Raw genomic sequence first — 23,383 nt, forward strand, 5'->3', positions numbered from 1 at the left:
GGGACTGGGGGAAAATGAAGAATTACTGATGTTCTCACAAGCATTGGGGACTGCCAATTTGGAAGGCCAAGCCCTCGATCTTGGGGATTGCCCTTATCAGGCTTGTTGTTGCAAAGTAGAGGCTAAGCCTCCTTATTATTTTGCCTAAGAGTCTCCCCCAGAGAACCTCTTCTGTTGCTCAGATGTGGCCTCTCTCTCTAAGCCAGTTCGGCAGGTAAACTCACTGCCCTCCCCTCTACATGGGACATGACTCCCAGGGGTGTAAATTTCCATTGCAACATGGGACATAACTCCCGGGAATGAGCCTGGACCCAGCATCATAGGATTGAGAAAGCCTTCTGGACCAAAAGGGGGAAGAGAAATGAAACAAAATAAAGTTTCAGGGGCTGAGAGATTTCAAATACAGTGGAGTCATTCTGGAGTTTATCCTTATGTGTTATATAGATATCCCTTTTCAGTTTTTAGTGCTTTGGAATAGCTAGAAAGATATACCTGAAACTGTTGAACTGCAACCCAGTAGCCTTGATTTTTGAAGATGATTGTATAACCATGTAACTTACACGGTGTGACTAGCATTTGTTAAAACCTTGTGGCTCGCATTCCTTTTATCCAGTGTATGGACAGATGGGTAGAAAAAATGGGAACAAAAATTGAATGATGTGATGTTTTGGGTGTTATTCTTTGCTTGAATTTTTATTCTTGTTTTCATTTTTTTCTTGGAGTAATGACAATGTTCAAAAATTGATTTTGGTGATGAAGGCACAACTAACTATATGATGGTACTGTGAACAAATGATTGTACACTGTTGATTATTGTAGTGTATGTGAATATATCTCAATAAAACTGAATTAAAGAAATATACTAAATTTTAAAGTCTGAGGACATATCTTGAGATAAAGAGGAATAAATTATTTCTCATGAAAAATCATAGGTATTTTCATTTTAGTACAGGGATTTGATCCTCAAAGGAATATTTTGTCTTTTTCTTAATGCGCATTTCTGAAGTTATAAAGTGTGCCGCGATAGCCCGGGGACCGGAGAAGAGCACGAGTAACAACTCCAACCGCCATCCCCCTCCCCGGGCTCAACCGCCTCCCCCAGCACCCACCCATTCACCCACCCAATTGGTCGACACCGACCCACCCCACCTCGAGTGACTATGAGCGATGTCACCCTCAGTTGCCGCACCAGCCGGTCTGGCCACCAGTGCCACCGTGAAAGGAGCACCGCTGCCCGCAAGCCCCTCCTGCCTGGGCTGGGCAGGAGTGTGGTGAGAATGAGATGGCTGCGGAAGAAGAGGACCAGAGCTCTCCCAAACTTCAGTCGTAGCGCATGGCCAGCTGCCTCCTTTGGAAGCTCGGGCACAAGCCCCTTTTTCCCGGAGTACGAGTGCTGAACCAAGGCGCCTGACCGAAGGGAGGAAAATGCTCCGGCTCCATAGCTGCCAGTGATGGAGCGCTCCCTGTTCTCCCACTTGACCCGCCACCGCCACACTCCTGCCACACTCCTTGAGGACCCGGCGTCTCTGGGCGCCCGGCCGCACCTGGTTGCCCGGCTCATGGTAACCGCTGTCCCGCCTCCGACGACCTGCTCGCAAGCTCGCTGCCCAGGCCCCAGCTGGGGCCATCGTTTCCCCTCCTAGCAGTTTTGCCGTGAGGCCACGCGGTTTGAACGGCTCGGCCCTGGAGGCAGGATCGACCAGCCTTTCGGATGAGAAGGAGGTAGAGAAGGACGAATGGTGCCTGGCAGAGCATAGAGTCCCGTTTTCCTCCCAGGCATTTGAATACAAAGATTAGAGTACAGAAGGAATTGCACTCACTTCCTCAACCCGCCCCCCCCCAACAAAATGCACCAGCCGCTGGAGTCCACTGTCGACGCCCACGTGAGCACTAGGAAAATGGCTCACCAGGCAATGTTCCCAAGAAGGGGCAGCGGCAGTGGCACCGCCTCTCCTCACCTCAGCAGTTACGGGCATTGGTAGTCATGCCACATCTGCTGAGGAACCGCTGCCCCCCTGCAGCCCTCTTCCACATCAGGACCACAGCCTCCACCTCCACAATGCCTGAGTTCCTTTTGTAGGCTCAGCTGCAGACACAGCATCTTGCGTCAGGTGTATAAAGACAGATGTCTTCAAGATAATTAGCATTACTCTGGCCCAGATCTCCGACAGCATCAGCTCGAACAACAGCATAGCAGAGGACACCAAGAGCTATGACTTTCTCGATGAATCTCACACAGAGGATGTCTTCCTCCGAGATCCTTGACGAGTCACTTTTCAGGGTTACTGACTTAGGGGAACCCGAATGCAGCTTCTCGGAGGAGATTCTGAAAAACTTCCAGGAAGCCGAGACACCTGGGGTCGTCTCTCCCAATCAACCCCACCTTCCTCAGACACATCCGCCTCACCTTCCAGCACAGAATATGGTGATCAATGACAATGCCCAACCCCACCACCTCCATCACCACCACCACAGTCATGGGCACCACCTCTACCACGGGCTCCACCATCCCACCCACGCTGTTGTGGCTGGTGCATCAATCCCTGGAGGGCCACCCACCATTCCAGTAGCCAGAAAATTCTCTACAACTGGAAGCTCAGACGGTGTTGTACCAGTTGCACCAACTTCTGCTGTATCATCGTGTATCATCATCTGCATCTGTAATGACTATTGTCTGCATATCAAATACTCCTGGTGGTCAAGGTATACATTCTGTTCCCGGCACTAACACGGTGTGGCAAGCAGCATGCTTGGGAATGCTTACGTAAATACAAGCAGTGTTCCCAGTGCTGCTAGCAGGAGTGGTGGGCCCAGAGCTAGCATTAATATGAATACCTTGAGTGGCATCGGCAATGGGACTGTTTCCTCCCCCCTTATTGGTAATGGCCAAAATGCAGCTGCAGTGATGACGGCGGGAACGGTTTCCAGTCAGCAGCTAACCGACCTACATTTAAAACGCTACATGATGAAAACCACACCTAAAGAAAATTTTAAGAATTTGGCACAGTTAGCCTTTCTGTGTAATCTGCAATTTTCTAGCTGCCGAATATCCTGAAGTAAATCCCTGTTCACCAAAGTGTTTTGATTGAACCAGTTGAATACTTTGAAAACTGATCAGTTTCCCAGTGGGGGTTTCTGCCTATTACCTGGATGGTAGTTATATGCATATGTTTCTGTGCATGTTGCCTACAGTTGTAAGGTGTCACTGTTTAACTGTTGCACATGTCAGCTTTCAATAAAGCATATAAAATGTTTTAAAACAAAACAAAACAAATCTTATTGGTTATGAGGTTTCCAAATATTTTCTCCCAATTGAGTAGGTTGTATTTTCACTTTCATGATAAAATACTTTGATGTACAAAAGTTTTTAATTTGAGGAGGTCCCATTATTTGTTTTGTGCTTTGGGTATAACATCTAAGAAACCATTTCCTAATGCAAGATTCTGAAGATGCTTTCCTATATTTTCTTCCAGGAGGGTTATATTTCTTGTTCTTTTATTTAGGTCTTTGATCCATTTTGAGTTAATTTTTGTATATGGTGTGAGGTAGGGCTCCTCTTTCACTCTTTTGCATATGGATATCCAATTTTCTCAGAACAGTTTTTAGAAGAGAATATTCTTTCCCAATTGAATGGACTTATTAACCTTGTGAAAAATCAATTGACCATAGATGTGAGAACTTTCAATTCGATCTCTTTGTTCTATTTATTTATCCTTGTGCCAGTACCATACTGTTTTGAACAATGTAGCTTTGTAATAAGTTTTAAATTCAAGAAGTGTGAATCCTCCAAATTCATTTTTTGTCAGGACAGGTTTTGGTTATTCAGGGCCCCTTACCCTTCAAAATATGTTTGATGAATGTCTTTTCATTTCTGCAAAGAAGGCTGTTAGAATATTGATTGATAGTGCATCGAATCTGCAAATTGCCTTGAGTAGAATTGACATCGTAACAATATTTACTCTTCAAATCCATGAGCATGGAATGTTGTTCTATTTATTTAGATCTTCTTTGATTTCTTTTAGCAGTGTTTTGAAGTTCTCAGTGTATAAGTCCTTTACATTCTTGGTTAAATTTATTCCTAATATTAGATTCTTTTATTTGATATTGCAAATGGAATTTTTTATTCATTTCATCATCAGATTGCTCACTACTAGTATGTAGAAACACATCTGATTTGTGCATGTTGATTTTTATGCAATTTTATTGAAACATATTCACATATCACACAATCATACAAAGTGTAAAACCAATTGTTCACAGTATCATCATATAGTTGTGCATTTATCACACAATAAATTTTTGAACATTTTCATTACTTGAAAAGATAAAAATAAGAATAAAAATAAAAATAAAAGTAAAAAAGAACATCCAAAACATTCCATACCCCCCTTCCCCCTATTATTCATATACTTTTTGTCCCCATTTTCCCACTCTTCTGTCCATACACTGGATAAAGGGAGTGTGAGCCACAAAGTTTTCACAATCACATGGTCACAGCACATAAACTATATAGTTATACAATTGTCTTCAAGAATCAAGGATACTGAATTACAGTTCAACAGTTTCAGGTATTTCCTTCTAGTTATTCCAATACACTAAAAACTAAAAGGGATATCTATATAATGCATAAGAATAATCTACAGAATGACCTTGCAACTCCAAATTTGAAATCTTTCAGCCACTGAAATTTTATTTTGTTTCATTTACTTCCCCCTTTTGGTCCAGAAGGCTTTCTCAGTCCTATGATGCTGGATCCAGGCTCACTCCCAGGAGTCATGTCCCATGTTGCCAGGGAGTTTTACACCCCGAGAGTCATGTCCCATGTAGGGGGGAAGGCAGCAAGTCCACCTGTTGAGTTGGCTTTGAGAGAGAGGCCACATCTGAGCAGCAGAAGCGGTTCTCTGGGGGAAACTCTTAGGCACAATTATAAGTAGGCTTAGCCTCTTCTTTGCAGTAACAAGATTCATAAGGGCAAGTCCCAAGATCAAAGGCTTGGCCTACTGAACTGATAGTCCCCAATGCTTACGAGAATGTCAGGAATTCTCCACTTGGGTAAGTTTAATATTTCCACATTTTCCTCCAGTCCATCAAGGAGGCTTTGCAAATACTTTTTATTCTGTGCCCAAATTACTTTGGGATGTATCAGGGCTTCATGCTAAATTGTACAAACCAACCAAATCTTACTTCCTATTCAAAGTTCCATGTAATTATGTCATTTGAATAAACTGATCATATAACTTAAATTATATAACAAATTATGCAAATTATAAATTAAAAAAACTGATCATATAACTTAATAAACAGATCATATAACTTACAAATACAGATTTTTCCAGCAAATAAACATCTCTTCCTTTGGTCTCACACAGAAGTTGAAGTTTTAAAACATAGTCAATATCACCCTTTGCCCTTTAGTCTGATTTACTTAGTCCTAACCAAGTCCATTTCATTCATATCTCTAATTGAAGTCTGATCTCATTTTCAGCTTTTTTTTAGCAGTTGCTGTATGTGGTGATGCTGACATTCATAGCTGCCGAAGTCTGTCTCTGAGTCTCAGGTATCACACAGATACCCAAATTTCCAGGGACCAACCAGGTTATACACAACATGTTGATCTTTTACCCCACCACATTACTGAATTTGTTTATTAGCTCTTGTGGCTTTGCTATAAATTTTTTGGACTTTCAATATATACGATTATGCCATCTGCAAATAGTGACAGTTTTACTTCTTTTCCTATTTGGATAACTCATTTCTTTTTCTTGCCTAATTGCTCTGGCTAGAACTTCCAGTACAATGTTGAATAACACTGGTGATAGTGGGCATCCTTGTCTTTTTTCAGGTCTTAGAGAGAAAGCTTTCAGTCTTTTACTGTTGAGTATGATAGCAGTCAGTTTTTTCATATATGCCCTTTATCATGTTGATGAAATTTCCTTCTATTCCTAATTTTTGAAGTATTTTTTACCAAGAAAGGATGCTGGGTCATTGTGATGATCATGTGTTTTTTTCCCCTTCATTCTGATTATGTGATGTATTACATTATTTAATTTTCTTATGTTGAGTCACCTGAGCATATCTGGGACAAACCCCACTTGATCATAATGTTTAATTCTTTTAATGTGCTGTTGGATTCAATTTGCAAGTATTTTGTTGAGGATTTTTGCATTTATATTCATAACAGAAAATGGTTTATAATTTTCTTTTCTTGTACCATCTTTATCTGGCTTTAGTATTAGGGTGATGTTGACATCATAGAATGAGTTATTTAGTGTTTTCTCCTTTTCAATTCCTTGGAAGAATTTGCACAATATTGGTATTAATTCTTCATGGAATATTTGTTAGAAATCACCTGTGAACCAATCTGATCTGAAGTTTTTTTGTTGGGTAGTTTTTGATTACTTATTCAATATCTTTACTTGTAATTGTGTTGAGATCTTCTATTTCTTTTACAATCAGTTTGGGTTAGTTGTGTGTTTCTAGGAATTTTTCCATTTCATCTAGGTTGTCTAATTTGTTGGCATATACAGTTATTCATACTGTATTCTTATAATCATACATTTCTGTGAGTTCAGTGTTGCCCCTTTCATTTCTGTATTTTTATTTCTCTTTCTTTTTCTCTGTTAGTTTAGCTATAGGTTTGTCAATTTTATTCACCCTTTCAAAGGACCAAATTTTGGTTTTGTTAATGCTCTTTATTGTTTTTATTCTCCATTTCATTAATTTCTGCTCTAATGCTTACTTCTTTCTTTTTGCTTGTTTTGCCTTCATGTCACTGCTCTTTTTCTAGTTCCTGCAGGTGTGCAGTTAGGTCTTGGCTTTTAGCTTTCTTCATTTTTGAAATATGTTCTATTATTATTAATAATAATATTATTTTTATTGGAGAATATTAGGCTTACAGAAAAATGTAAAATACAAGATTCACATATACTCCCTATTGTTGATTCTTTGCATTAGTGTGGTACATTTATTACAATTGATGAAATAATATTAAAATAGCACTATTAAGTATAATCTATAGTTTAGGTATATTTTTACCCATATTATTAACTACTTGTATTATTATGGTACATTTGTTATGATTCATGAAAGAACATTCTTACACTTGTATTATTAAGTATAGTCCAGCATCCACAATAGGGTTCACTGTGTTGTACTGTCCTAAATTTTATATTTTAATTTTTATTCTAGTGATATATACCATGTAAAGTTTCCCCACATTCACATCTATATATCAGTTGATTACACTTCCAGTAATGTGCTACCATCACCCCCATAGATTTACAAGCCTTTACCATCATACTAAATAGAAATTCTGTTCCAGTTAAACATCAAATCCCTATTCTCTAAAGCCAACCCATCTCCTGTTAAACTATACTCTAGATTCTGACTCAGTGAATTTGCTTAATATAATTAGATAATTTCAGAGGGATCATAAGTATTTGTCCTTTCATGTTGTCCTTATTGTCACTCAACATAATATCCTCAAGGTTTATCCATGTTATCGCATTTATCAGGACTTCATTCCTTTATATGGCTGAATAATATTCCATTGTATTCTATTTATTATTTTAAATATATTATTTATTGTGAAATTGAAATATATATATATATATATATATATATATATACAGTGATAACTTTCAAAGTATGATTTAACAAGTAGTTATATAGGTAATTTCATAGAATATTATGGGTTACAGTTCCACAGTTTCAGTTGTTTCCTTTTTGTGAAATATAAGATACATACAGAAAGGTGATCATTTTCAAAGTACAATTTAAAGAGTAGCTATAGAGCAAATTTCAAAGAATGTTATGGGTTAGTTCCACCATTTCAGTTATTCTTTCTAGCTATTCTAATACCCTAGGATCTAAAATATATATATAAAGATTCAGTATTTGAAATGCTTTGTTAAATCCTATCTTGTCTTTTGCTACCCCTTCCTCTTGTTTAATCACTTTCTTGATCTTCAGGGGTGTCTAGGCAGTGACCACCCTTACTTGTTCATATTAAAAAAGTTCATCTTCTTGACCAAAAGGGGGAAATGAAAGGAAATGAAATAAACTTCAGTGGCAGAGAGATTCCAAACGAGCTGAGAGGTCACTCTGGTGGGCACTCTTATGCACAATATAGACAACCCTTTTTAGGTTCTAATGAATTGGGGTAGCTAGTGGTAGATACCTGAAACTAGCAAACTACAACTCAGAACCCATGAATCTTGAAGACGATTGTATAAAAATGCAGCTTATGAGAGGTGACAATGGGATTGGGAACGCCATAAGGACCACACTCCCCTTTGTCTAGTTTATGGATGGATGAGTAGAAAAATGGGGGAAGGAAACAAACAAACAAAGAAACAGACAAAGGCACCCAGTGTTCTTTTTTACTTTAATTGCTCTTTTTCACTTTAATTATTATTCTTGTTATTTTTGTGTGTGTGGTAATGAAGGTGTCAGGGATTGATTTTGGTGATGAATGTACAACTATGAAAAGGTACTGTGAACAAATGAATGTACGATTTGTTTTGTATGACTGCGTGGTATGTGAATATATCTCAGTAAAATGAATATTAAAAAAAGAGTATTGACATTACGGGGAAGGGGAATGCATCTTGTTGATGTGCTTAAAGAGACTGTTGCATCTGGGTTTTAGGACTTGTCTGACATAGGAATACTCTGGTGGATTTGTTTCTGAAAAAAATACTTAGTGAGTGAAACTTTTATAGAGTCTCAGATAGGGACCTAGATATTTCAGGGCTACTGATGGTTAGGGCTTGGCATACTGTGGCCATTTGGGATATCTATCTGGAGTTTGCATAACAGTAACCTCCAGGATAGCCTGTTGATTCTATTTGAAATCTCTTAGCCACTGTAACCTTATTTTGTTACCTTTCTTTCCCCCCTTTTGGTCAATAAGGCATTTTCAATCCCTCAATGCCAGGGCCAGGCTCATTCCTTGGAGTTGTGTTCTATGTCACCACTGAGATTCCCTCACATGGGCATCATGTCCTGTGTAGTGGGGAGGGTAATGAGTTTATCTGCCAAGTTGGGCTTACAGGGAGAAAGGCCACATCTGAGCAACAAAAGAGGTTCACTAGAGGTGTCTCTTAGGCATAATTATAGGAATACTTACCTTTCCTTTTACAGCCATAAATTTCAGAGGAGCAAGCCTCAAGATTGAAGGCTTGACTTATTAAGTAGGGTGTTCCTAATTTCACCCAGCATATATTCTGAATGAGGTAAAAAATCAGTATCTCACATTATCTTCACTTAGTTGTACAATCATCATCACTCTCAATTTTAAACAATTATCATAACACAAAACATCCCAAAGTCCTTATTGGCCCCTGATTATTCATCCCTAATATTAGTGTAGTACTGGTAAGGTATTGCTATTATATATTCTATAATATATGATGCATGCTTTTTCCATATATCATTCTGTTGCTAATTCTTTGTACCAGTGTCATACCTTAGAAGTATATCATGGAAAGAGTTATTAATATTTGTAGTGCTAATTTGTGGGATACATGCCTTTAAACATCCACTTTCAATCATGTTCACCATCAATGCAGCACTGATACTTAAAAGCCCATTAATAAACAAGTATCACTCCTGTCAATTCTCATACCTTTAAGTTCATACTCATTATCATGTCTGTACATATTAGGCTATCATTCCTCCTTCACCATCTTCTGTTTATCTCTAGGTCCCCTATATTCTATAATATAAGACACTTATTTACCTTGTTCAGGGAGTTCACAATAGTACATACAATATCTCTCCTTTTGTGTCTCACTTATTTCACTCAGGATTGTCTACAAGGTTGATCCATGTTGTTATATGTTTTAAGACCTTGTTCCTTCTTACTGCTGCATAGTATTCTATCATATGTATATACCACATTTTGTTTATCCACTCATCTGTTGAAGGACATGTGGATTGTTTCCATCTCTTGACAACTGTGAACAATGCTGCTATTGAATATCAATGTGCAAATGTCTGTTCATGTCACTGCTTTCAGATCTTTTGGTTATATACTGAGAAGTGAAATTGCTGGATCATAGGGTAACTTGATATCTAATTTTCTAAGGAACCACCAAACTGTCTTCCATGGTGGCTGTACCATTATACATTCACACCAGCATTGAATAAGAGTTCCAATCTCTCCACATCCTCCCCAGTATTTGTAATTTCCTGTTTTTCAATGGCAGCCATTCTTAGTGGTGTGAGAGGATATGTCATTGTGGTTTTGATTTGCATTTCCCTAATAGCTAGTGAAGATGATCATTTTTTCATGTGTTTATTAGCCATTTGTATTTCCTCTTTGGAAAAATGTCTTTCCATATCTTTTGCCCATTTTATAAATGGGTTGTTTGTACTACTGTCACTGAGTTGTATGATTTCTTTTTATATGCAGGATATCAGTCTCTTATCAGATATGTGGTTTCCAAATATTTTCTCCCATTGAGTTGCTTGTGATTTTGAGGAGTTCCTATTTGTGCCAGTTTCAAACTGTTACGGATCCTAGAAGATCCGTGATCTTTTCATGCAAAATTTTTGGGTGGAAACTTTTGATTGTTTCCATGGAGATGTGACTCACCCAACTGTGGTGAGAACTTTGACTAAATTACTTCTATGGAGATGTGACCCCGCCCCTTGTGTGTGGGTCTTGATTATTTCACTGGAGTCCTTTAAGAGAGCTCAAGGAGAGGAGCTCAGAGCAGCTGAGAGAGACATTTTGGAGAGGAGCTAAGATATGTAATCCAGAGTTTGCCTCCAGGAGAAGCTAAGAGCTGACACAGACCCAGATGTTTGGAGATGCTGTGAGATGCTGACAGAAGGACATTTGGAGTTGCTAACCTAAGAGATGAAGCCTAGAGTTTGCCCAGAAGAAGCCAAGAAAGGAACCCCCAGACACATAGAGAGAAATGCCCTGGGAGAAAGAAACAAGGATGCACAGGAGCTATGACAGGAGATAGACAGGAGTCCAGATACATTTTCAAGAAAGCCGTTTTGAAATGCAACCCAGGAGCAAAGGAGCAACAGATGCCTGCCACGTGCCTTCCTAGCTGACAGAGGTGTTCCAGACATAATTGGCCTTTCTTCAGTGAAGGTATCCTCTTGTTGATGCCTTAGTTTGGACATTTTCTTGGCCGTATAACTGTAAATTTGTATCCAAATAAATCCCCTTTATAAAAGCCAATCCATTTCTTGTGTTTTGCATAATGGCAGCTTAAGCAAACCCAAACACCATTTATCTATTTTTTCTTTCATTGGTTGTGCTTTGGGTGTAAGGTCTAAGCTACCTCCAAATACTAGGTCTTGAAAATGTATACCTACATTATCTTCCTGGAGTTCTATGGTATTCTCTCTTATACAGAGGTATTGATCCGCTTTGAGTTAATTTTTTTATAGGGTGTGAAACAGGGATCCTCTTTCATTCTTTTGGGTATGAATATCCAGTTCTTCCAGCCCCATTTTGTAAACAGACTGTTCTTTCCTGTGTCAGTGGATTTGGGAGCCTTATAAAAAATCAGTCAACCATATATCAGGGGTTCTATGTCCAAACTTTCAATTCAATTCCATTATCAATATGTCTATCTTTGCACCAGTACCATGCTGTTTTTTTTTTGTTTTGTTTTGTTTTGTTTTTGTTTTTTTTTAATCTTCATTTTATTGAGATATATTCACATACCACGCAGTCATACAAAACAAATTGTACTTTCGATTGTTTACAGTACCATTACATAGTTGTACATTCCTCACCTAAATCAATCCCTGACACCTTCATTAGCACACACACAAAAATAACAAGAATAATAATTAGAGTGAAAAAGAGCAATTGAAGTAAAAAAGAACACTGGGTACCTTTGTCTGTTTGTTTCCTTCCCCTATTTTTCTACTCATCCATCCATAAACTAGACAAAGTGGAGTGTGGTCCTTATGGCTTTCCCAATCCCATTGTCACCCCTCATAAGCTACATTTTATACAACTGTCTTCGAGATTCATGGGTTCTGGGTTGTAGTTTGATAGTTTCAGGTATCCACCACCAGCTACCCCAATTCTTTAGAAGCTAAAAAGGGTTGTCTAAAGTGTGCGTAAGAGTGCCCACCAGTGTGACCTCTCGGCTCCTTTTGGAATCTCTCTGCCACTGAAGCTTATTTCATTACCTTTCACATCCCCCTTTTGGTCAAGAAGATGTTCTCCGTCCCACGATGCCGGGTCTACAATCCTCCGCGGGAGTCATATTCCACGTTGCCAGGGAGATTCACTCCCCTGGGTGTCTGATCCCACGTAGGGGGGAGGGCAGTGATTTCACCTTTCAAGTTGGCTTAGCCAGAGAGAGAGGGCCATGTCTGAGCAACAAAGAGGCATTCAGGAGGAGACTCTTAGGCACAAATATAGGGAGGCCTAGCCTCTGCTTTGCAGCAACCATCTTCCCAAGAGTAAAACTTATGGTAGAGGGCTCAACCCATCAAACCACCAGTCCCCTATGTCTGTGGTCATGTTAGCAACCATGGAGGTGGGGTAGGTGAATACCCCTGCATTCTCCACAGGCTCCTCAAGGGGGCACTACATCTTTTTTTTTTTCCCTTGTTTTCTTTTTTTTTTTTTTTTTAACTTTCCCTTCTTTTTTAAATCAACTGTATGAAAAAAAAAGTTAAAAAGAAAACAAACATACAATAAAAGAACATTTCAAAGAGACCATAACAAGGGAGTAAGAAAAAGACAACTAACCTAAGATAACTGCTTAACTTCCAACATCTTCCTACTTTACCCCAAGAAAGTTACATAATATAGCAACATTTCTGTGAACTTGTTCCTACTATATCCGTCAGAAATTAACAGACCATAGTCATTTCTGGGCATCCCCAGAACGTTAAATAGCTTATCTGTTCTTCTTGGATTATTGTTCCCCCTTCCTTAATTGCTCTCTACTGCTAGTTCCCCTACATTCTACATTATAAACCATTTGTTTTACATTTTTCAAAGTTCACATTAGTGCTAGCATATAATATTTCTCTTTTTGTGCCTGGCTTATTTCGCTCAGCATTATGTCTTCAAGGTTCATCCATGTTGTCATATGTTTCACCAGATCGTTCCTTCTTACTGCCGCGTAGTATTCCATCGTGTGTATATACCACATTTTATTTATCCACTCATCTGTTGAAGGACATTTGGGTTGTTTCCATCTCTTGGCAATTGTGAATAATGCTGCTATGAACATTGGTGTGCAGATATCTGTTCGTGTCACTGCTTTCCGATCTTCCGGGTATATACCGAGAAGTGCAATCGCTGGATCGAATGGTAGCTCTATATCTAGTTTTCTAAGGAACTGCCAGACTGACTTCCAGAGTAGCTGAACCATTATACAGTCCCACCAACAATGAATAAGAGTTACAATTTCTCCACATCCCCTCCAGCATTTGTAGTTTCCTGTTTGTTTAATGGCAGCCATTCTAATCGGTGTTAGATGGTATCTCATTGTGGTCTTAATTTGCATCTCTCTAATAGCTAGTGAAACTGAACATTTTTTCATGTGTTTCTTGCCCATTTGTATGTCCTCTTCAGAGAACTGTCTTTTCATATCTTTTGCCCATTTTATAATTGGGCTGTCTGTACTATTGTCATTGAGTTGTAGGATTTCTTTGTATATGCAAGATATCAGTCTTTTGTCAGATACATGGTTTCCAAAAATTTTTTCCCATTGAGTTGGCTGCCTCTTTACCTTTTTGAGAAATTCCTTTGAGGTGAAGAAACTTCTAAGCTTGAGGAGTTCCCATTTATCTATTTTCTCTTTTGTTGCTTGTGCTTTGAGTGTAAAGTCTAGGAAGTGGCCGCCTAATACAAGGTCTTGAAGATGTTTTCCTACATTATCTTCTAGGAGTTTTATGGTACTTTCTTTTATATTCAGATCTTTGGTCCATTTTGAGTTAATTTTTGTGTAGGGGGTGAGGTAGGGGTCCTCTTTCTTTCTTTTGGATATGGATATCCAACTCTCCCAGCCCCATTTGTTGAAAAGACCATTATGGCTCAGTTCAGTGACTTTGAGGGCCTTAACAAAGATCAGTCGGCCATAGATCTGAGGGTCTATCTCTGAATTCTCAATTCGATTCCATTGATCTATATGTCTATCTTTGTGCCAGTACCATGCTGTTTTGGCAACTGTGGCTTTATAATAAGCTTCAAAGTCAGGGAGTGTAAGTCCTCCCACTTCGTTTTTCTTTTTTAGAGTGTCTTTAGCAATTCGAGGCATCTTCCCTTTCCAAATAAATTTGATAACTAGCTTTTGCAAGTCTGCAAAGTAGGTTGTTGGAATTTTGATTGGGATTGCATTGAATCTGTAGATGAGTTTGGGTAGAATTGACATCTTAATGACATTTAGCCTTCGTATCCATGAATATGGAATATTTTTCCATCTTTTAAGGTCCCCTTCTATTTCTTTTAGTAGAGTTATGTAGTTTTCTTTGTATAGGTCTTTTACATCTTTGGTTAAGTTTATTCCTAGGTACTTGATTTTTTTAGTTGCTATTGAAAATGGTATCTTTTTCTTGAGTATCTCTTCAGTTTGTTCATTTCTAGCATATAGAAACATTACTGACTTATGTGCATTAATATTGTATCCCGCTACTTTGCTAAATTTGTTTATTAGCTCTAGTAGGTGTATCGTTGATTTCTCAGGGTTTTCTAGATATAAGATCATATCATCTGCAAACAATGACAGTTTTACTTCTTCTTTTCCAATTTGGATGCCTTTTATTTCTTTGTCTTGCTGGATTGCCCTGGCTAGCACTTCCAGCACAATGTTGAATAACAGTGGTGACAGCGGGCATCCTTGTCTTGTTCCTGATCTTAGAGGGAAGGCTTTCAGTCTCTCACCATTGAGTACTATGCTGGCTGTGGGTTTTTCATATATGCTCTTTATCATGTTGAGGAAGTTTCCTTCATTTCCTACCTTTTGAAGTGTTTTTATCAAAAAGGGATGTTGGATTTTGTCAAATGCTTTTTCAGCATCTATTGAGATGATCAATTGATTTTTCCCTTTCGAGTTTTTAATGTGTTGTAATACATTGATTGTTTTTCTTATGTTGAACCATCCTTGCATGCCTGGAATGAACCCCACTTGGTCATGGTGTATGATTTTTTTAATGTGTCTTTGGATTCGATTTGCAAGTATTTTGTTGAGGATTTTTGCATCTATATTCATTAGGGAGATTGGCCGGTAGTTTTCCTTTTTTGTAGCATCTTTGCCTGGTTTTGGTATTAGATTGATGTTAGCTTCATAAAATGAGTTAGGTAGTGTTCCATTTTTTTCAATGTTTTGAAAGAGTTTGAGTAAGATTGGTGTCATTTCTTTCTGGAAAGTTTGGTAGAATTCCCCTGTAAAGCCATCTGGCCCTGGGCATTTATTTGTGGGAAGATTTTTGATGACTGATTGGATCTCTTTGCTTGTGATGGGTGGGTTGAGGTCTTCTATTTCTTCTCTGGTCAGTCTAGTTTGTTCATATGTTTCCAGGAAATTGTCCATTTCTTCTACATTATCCAGTTTGTTGCCATACAGTTGTTCATAGTATCCTCTTATAATTTTTTTAATTTCTTCAGGATCTGCAGTTATGTCACCTTTTTCATTCATTATTTTGTTTATATGGGTCTTCTCTCTTTTTGATTTTGTCAGTCTAGCTAGGGGCTTGTCAATCTTGTTGATCTTCTCAAAGAACCAACTTTTGGTGATATTTATCCTCTCTATTGTTTTTTTGTTCTCTATGTCATTTATTTCTGCTTTAATCCTTGTTATTTCTTTTCTTCTACTTGGTTTAGGATTGGTTTGCTGTTCATTTTCTAGCTTCTTCAGTTGATCCTTTAGTTCTTTGATTTTGGCTCTTTCTTCCTTTTTAATATATGCGTTTAGTGCTATAAATTTCCCCCTTAGCACTGCTTTTGCTGCATCCCATAGGTTTTGGTATGTTGTGTTCTCATTTTCATTCGTCTCTATATATTTAGCAATTTTTCTTGCTATTTCTTCTTTAACCCATTGATTGTTTAGGAGTGTGTTGTTTAACCTCCAGGTATTTGTGAATTTTCTAAGTCTCTGATGGTTATTGACTTCTAATTGTATTCCACTGTGGTCAGAGAATGTGTTTTGAATAATTTCAATCTTTTTAAATTTATTGAGGCTTGTTTTATGTCCCAGCATATGATCTATTCTGCAGAAAGTTCCGTGAGCACTAGAAAAGTATGTGTATCCTGGTGATTTGGGATGTAATGTCCTGTAGATGTCTGTTAAATCTAATTCATTTATCAGATTGTTTAGGTTTTCAATTTCCTTATTGGTCTTCTGTCTGGTTGATCTATCTATAGGAGAGAGTGATGTGTTGAAGTCTCCCACAATTATTGTGGAAACATCAATTGCTTCCTTTAGTTTTGCCAGTGTTTCTCTCATGTATTTTGTGGCACCTTGGTTGGGTGCATAGACATTTACGATTGTTATTTCTTCTTGCTGAATTGCCCCTTTTATTAGTATGTAGTGGCCTTTTGTGTTTCTCAAAACATCCCTGCATTTGAAGTCTATTTTATCTGAGATTAATATTGCTACACCTGCTTTCTTTTGGCTGTAGCTTGCATGAAATATTTTTTTCCATCCTTTCACTTTCAGTTTCTTTTTGTCCCTGTGTCTAAGGTGAGTCTCTTGTATGCAACATATTGATGGTTCATTTTTTTTGATCCATTCTGTGAATCTATATCTTTTAATTGGGGAGTTTAATCCATTTACATTCAACGTTAAAACCGTGAAGGCATTTCTTGAATCGGCCATCTTATCCTTTGGTTTATGTTTGCCATATTTTTCCCTCTCTCTATTAATATCCTTTATTGTACCCATACCGAATCTCTTTAGTACTGAACCTTTCTCCAAGTCTCTCTGTCCTGTCTTTGTTTCTCTGTCTGTAGGGCTCCCTTTAGTATCTCCAGTAGGGCAGATCTCTTGTTAGCAAATTCTCTCAGCATTTGTTTGTCTGTGAAAAATTTAAGCTCTCCATCAAATTTGAAGGAGAGCTTTGCTGGATAAAGTATTCTTGGCTGGAAATTTTTCTCACTCAGAATTTTAAATATATCGTGCCACTGCCTTCTCGCCTCCATGGTGGCTGCTGAGTAGTCACTACTTAGTCTTATGCTGTTTCCTTTGTATGTGGTGAATTGCTTTTCTCTTGCTGCTTTCAGAACTTGCTCCTTCTCTTCTGTGTTTGACAGTGTGATCAGTATATGTCTCGGAGTGGGTTTATTTGGATTTATTCTATTTGGAGTTCGCTGAGCATTTATGATTTGTGTATTTATGTTGTTTTGAAGATTTGGGAAGTTTTCCCCAACAATTTCTTTGAATACTCTTCCTAGACCTTTACCCTTTTCTTCCCCTTCTGGGACACCAATGAGTCTTATATTTGGACGTTTCATATTATCTATCATATCCCTGAGGTCCATTTCGATTTTTTCAATTTTTTTCCCCATTCTTTCTTTTATGCTTTCATTTTCCATTCTGTCATCTTCCAGGTCACTGATTCGTTGTTCAACTTCCTCTAGTCTTGTACTATGAGTGTCCAGAATCTTTTTAATTTGGTCAGCAGTTTCTTTAATTTCCATAAGATCATCCATTTTTTTATTTAGTCTTGCAATGTCTTCTTTATGTTGTTCCAGAGTCTTCTTGATTTCCTTCATATCCCGTACTATGGTCTCATTGTTCATCTTTAGTTCTTTGAGTAGCTGCTCTAGGTGCTGCGTCTCTTCTGGTCTTTTGATTTGGGTGCTTGGGCTTGGGTTATCCATATCGTCTGGTTTTTTCATATGCTTTATAATTTTCTGTTGTTTTTGGCCTCGTGGCATTTGCTGAACTTGATAGGGTTCTTTTAGGGTTTGTAGACCTATTGAAGTCCTTATCTCTAATTTATCAGATCTACAGCTTCGTGGAGTACACTTTCTCTAACTAACCAGCAGGTGGCGTCCACGAGCCACCTGTTCTCCACAAGCCAGTTCTCCCCTGCTTAGCCTTTTTGGTGAGTGGGGGAGTGAGTCTTGTGGGGCCCAATTGGTGTACCAAGCTTGCATGTGTAGTTGGTATTGCCTGCCCTGTATGTGGGGCGTGTTTCTGGGCAGTCGGGGAGGGGGGGTGGCCCTAAGAATAAAATCTCCCTGATGATCCTAGAGTTTTAAAGCTGCTGCAATAGTCTAATCCTTCAGTTCAGTCCTGCCACAGTTTGTCTCTGCCACTGACCCACAAGTCTTTGGTATTGGCGTATGGTTCCTGAGACTTGCAAGTGGGCCCCTCTTCCAGGCTGTGCCCCCCGGGTCCTCTGTTGAGGGATGACTGTGCCCAGATGGGCAGTTCTGGGCTGCTGGGCTGTGTAGGGAGGCTCCCAGTCTGCTGAAATGATGGCTGAATGGGGCTTTGTTAATTCACACTGCTCCACCTTCCCAGCTCTGGGACAATCAGCTGAGGTTGCAGGGAAGGCTAATGTCCACGCCCAGTTTTGTGGTGTGTGCCTGTTATTTGAAGCACTTCCGTCACACTGGGTTGTCTGGGGCAGCTCTGGGCTATGGGGCTGGCGATGGGCAGGAGTGTTTCCTGTCCACCAGGATGGTGGCTGTGAGCGGACACCCCCCTTTTCTTGGGAAGTTGTGGTGTTTAGTGAATTTTCTCAGCCACTGGATTATTGCCTTTTGTCTCAGAGCTCTCTTAGTTCTGCTCTTGACTTGACGTGCCCAAATTGAATGTCTTTGAAGCTTTCTGTTTTGGGCTTCTTAGAGTAATTGTTTTAGAAAAAGAAAAAAGGATTAAAAACAAAAAAAAAAAAAGGGCCCTCCTCAGAGATCTAATGGGTTATTGAAATGCTAATAGACAAAGCAACCAGTGCCATTAAGGAAAGGTCCACAGGGCAGAGAGATCAGCTTTTCTTTGGGATTTGCATATGCGCCTCAAGGCCTGAGCTTCGCCCTTCCCCTTTCTGTGTTCACCAGAACTCCAAAAATCCTCTGCTTTTATTTTGGAGTTTTTCGTGTTATTTTTTTTTTTTTTTTCTATGCCTGTCTCCTCTCTGCTGGGCTGGCAGCTCTCAGATTCTCTGGTGTCTGGTCTCAGTCTATCTATGGTTGGAGTATGGATCAGTAGAATGAGTTTCCTAGAAGGGCTACCACTGCAGTTCTCCCTTCTCCTTCCCGGAGCTGGCAGCCCCTCCTCCCACGGGACTGAGCCTGGCAGGGAGGGGCGCGGGTCCCCTGGCTGCAAAAACTTACAGATTTCGCTGATCTCAGCAGTTCGACATTTTCATGAGTGTTGTATGAAGTATGCCCAAAGACAGATTGCTCTGTGGTGTCCAGTCCACGCAGTTCCTGGCTTTTTACCTACTTTCCTGGAGGAGTAACTAAAACTTACAGCTCACCAGTCTGCCATCTTCAGTACCATGCTGTTTTGACTAGTGTGGCTTTATAGTAGGCTTTAAAGTCAGAAAGTGTAAACCCTCCCACTTTGTTCTTTTTTAGAATGCTTTTAGCAATTCAAGGCCCCTTTCCCTTCTAAATAAATTTGATAACTAGGTTTTCCATATCTGCAAAGAAGGTTGTTTGAATTTTGATTGGAATTGCATTGAACCTGTAGATTTGTTTGGGTGGAGTTGATATCTTAATGACATTTAGCCTTCCTATCTGTGAACATGGAATATCTTTCCACCTATTTAGGTCTCCTTTGATTTCTTTTAGTAAAGTTATGTAATTTTCTGTGTCGAGGTCTAGTACATCCTTGTTAAGTTTACTCCTACATACTGGTTTTTTTTAAGTTGCTATTGTGAACAGAATTTTTTTCAAGTGTGCCTTCAGTTAGGTCATTTCTACTGTATAGGAACATTACTGAATTTTGCATATTAATCTTGTATTCCACCACTTTGCTGAATTTGTTTATTAGATCATGTAGCTGTGTCATTGATTTCTCAGGATTTTCCAAATATAAGATCATATCATCTGCAAATAATGACAGTTTTACTTCTTCCCTTCCAATTTTGGATGGCTTTTATTTCTCTGCCTTGCCTGATTGCTCTGGCTAGAACTTCTAGCACAATGTTGAATACTAATGGTGACATCAGGCATCTTTGTCTCATTCCTGATCTTAGGGGGAAGGTTTTCAATCTCACTGTGATGGTTAGGTTCATGCATCAACTTGGCCAGGTGATGGTACCCAGGTGTCTGGTCAAGCAAGCACTGGCCTAACTATTACTGCAAGGGCATTTGTGGCTGGTTAATAAACCAGAAGACTGGTTTATTAAATCATCAGCCAATTGGCTGCAGCTGTGACTGATTACAACAATGAAGGGTGTGTCTTCCACAATGAGAGAATGTAATCAGCTGGATTTAATCCAATCAGTTGAAGACTTTTAAGCGAGGCAGATAGAGGACATCCACTTCTTCTTCAGCTAACCAGTGAAGCATTTCCTGAGGAGTTCATCAAAGTTGCCAGTTCATTTCCTGAGGAATTCATCCAACATGTTCATCAATGTTGCCAGTTCACTGCCTGAGGAGTTCATTGAACATCTTCATTGGAGTTGCCAATTTGCTGCCTGCCCTATGGAATTTGGACTCGTGCATACCCACAGTTACATGAGACACTTTTATAAAATCTTATATTTATAGATATCTCTTGTTGATTCTGTTTCCCTAGAGAACCCTAACTAACACACTCACCATTGAATACTATCCTGACTGTGGGTTTTTCATTATGCCCTTTATCATATTGAGGAAGTTTCCTTCAATTACTAGCTTTTGAAGAATTTTATTATAAAAGGATGGTGAATTTTGTCAAATGCTTTTTCAGCATCTATTGAGATGTTCATTTGATTTTCCCTTTTGATTTGTATATTAATTGATTCTCTTATGTTCAACCACTCTTGCCTGCCTGGAAGGAACCCCACTTGGTCCTGTTATATGATTCCTTTAATGTGTCTTTGGATTTGATATGCAAGTATTTTGTTAAGAATATTTGCATCTACATTAATTAGGAAGATTGGCCTGTAAGTCACCTTTCTCTTAGCATCTTTTTCTGGTTTTGGTATTAGAGTGATATTACCTTCATAAAAAGAGTTAGGTAGTTGTTCTGGTATGCTAATGCTGCCATTATGCAAAACACCAGAAATGGATTGACTTTTATAGAGAGGGTTTATTTAGTTACAAAGTTACAGTCTGAAGGCCATGAGAGTGTCCAAATGAAGGCATCAACACAAGTATACCTTCACTGTAGGAAGGCCAGTGGCATCCAGAAAACCTCTGTTAGCTGGGAAGACATGTGACTGGTGTCTGCTGATCCCAGGTTGTGTTCCAGCTCCACTGTCAGCTCCTATGCATTCTTCAGTGTCTCCCTTGGCTGCAGCACCTCCTTCTATCTTTTTATAGGACTTTTATAGGACTCCAGTGATTCAATTAAGACCAACCCTGAATGGATGGGGTAACACATCCTTGGAAATTATCAAATCAAAAGCCTCACCCACAGTTGACTGAGTACATCTCCATGGAAGCGCTCAAAGGATTCCAACCACATCAACACTAATCTGCCTGCCCCCATAAGATTGCATCAAAGAACATGGTGTTTTGGGGGACATAATACATCCAAACTGGCACAGTAGTGTTCCTTTTTCTTCAATTTTTTGTAAGGTTTTGAGCAGGAATGGTGTCAGTTCTTTTTGGAAAGTTTGGTAAACTTCCCCTGTGAAGCCACCTGGCACTGGGCTTTTATTTGTAGGAAACTTTTGATAACTGATGGGATCTCTTTACTTGTGATTCATTTGTTCAGGTCTTCTATTTCTTCTCAGGTCAGTCTAGACTGTTCATATGTTTTCAGGAAATTATCCATTTCTTCTAAATTGTCTAGTTTATTTTGGCATGGGGTTGTTCATAGTGTCTTGTGATTTTTAAAATTTCTTTGATATCCACAGTAATATCCTCATTTTCATTTGTGATTCTGTGTATTTGGGTCTTCTCTCTTTTTTACTTTGTCAGTCTAGCTAAGGGTTTGTCAGTCATGTTGATTTTCTCAAAGAACCAGCTTTTGGTTTTATTTATTCTGTCTGTTTTTTTTTTTTAATCTATAATTTATTTCTGCTTCAATCCTTGTTATTTCATTTCTTCTACTTCCTTTAGGATCAGTTTGCTGATCATTCTTAGCTTCTTCAGTTGTTTGGTTAGGTCTTTGATTTTAGCTATTTTTCATTTTTAATGTGTGCATTTAGAGATAAAAGTTTCCTCCTCAGCACTGCCTTTGCAGCATCCTACATATGTTGATATGTTTTGTTCTTATTTTCACTCATTTCTAGATATTTGCTAATTTCTCTTGCAGTTTATTCGTAGACCTGCTGATTGTTTAGGAGTGTTGTTTAACCTCCACATATTTGTGAATGTTCTGGTTCTTTGGTGTTTACTGATTTCTGGTTGCATTTCATTGTGGTCAGAAGTTGTGCTTTGAATAATTTCAATCTTGTTAAATTTATTGAGGCTTGTTTTTTTACCCCAGCATATGATCTATCCTGGACAACGTTCCATGAATGCTGGAGAGGAATGTATACCCTGGTAATTTGGATTTAATGGTCTGTATATGTCTATTAAGTCTAATTCATTTATCACATTGTCTAGGTTCTCAATTTCCTGATTGGTCCTCTGTTGGGTTGTTCTATCTATAGAAGAAAGTGGTGTATTGATGTCTCCCACTCTCTTATTGTAGAAACATCTATTGCTTCCTTCAATTTTTCCATTATTTGTCTCATGTACTTTGGAGCACCTTGATTGTGTGCATAAACATCTGTAATTGCTATTTTTTCTTGGTGAATTGTCCTTTTGATTAATATATAGTGTCCTTTGTCTCTTATGATTTCTTTGCCTTTAAAGCCTCTTTTGTCTGATATTAGTATTGCTACCCTTGCTTTCTTTTGGCTGTAGCTTGCATGGAATATTTTTTCCATCCTTTCACTTTCAATCTCTTTGTGTTGCTGGGTCTAAGTTGAGTCTCTTGTAAACAGCATATAAATGGTTCATACTTTTTAATCCATTCTGCCAATCTGTATCTTTTAATTGGGGAATTTAATCCACTCACTTTCAATATTATTACTGTGAGTGCAGTTCTTGAATCAACCATTTTATCCTTTGGTTTTTATTCATCAGATCTGTTTTCCCCCTCTCTTTTTTTCATTTTAGTTACCCTTACTAATACTGTTTAGTTCCTTGCCCTTCTCCAGTCCTCTCTCTCCTTTCTTCTCAGCTAGTAGAACTGCATTTAATATTTCTTGCAGGGGAGGTCTCTTGTTAACAAATTTTCTCTGCGTTTGTTTGTGAAAATTTTAAAATCTCCCTCAAGTTTGAAAG

At 38.7% G+C, this 23,383-nt stretch overlaps 1 pseudogene; it reads left to right on the plus strand.

Annotated features, from left to right (window-relative positions):
- The first annotated feature begins 1,847 nt into the window (after positions 1–1,847).
- On the plus strand, positions 1,848–3,055 carry LOC119522159 (annotated as a pseudogene).
- The last annotated feature ends 20,328 nt before the right edge of the window (positions 3,056–23,383 follow it).

Source organism: Choloepus didactylus, chromosome X (assembly GCF_015220235.1).
Source record: "Choloepus didactylus isolate mChoDid1 chromosome X, mChoDid1.pri, whole genome shotgun sequence".
In the NCBI taxonomy this organism is placed as follows: domain Eukaryota; kingdom Metazoa; phylum Chordata; class Mammalia; order Pilosa; family Megalonychidae; genus Choloepus; species Choloepus didactylus.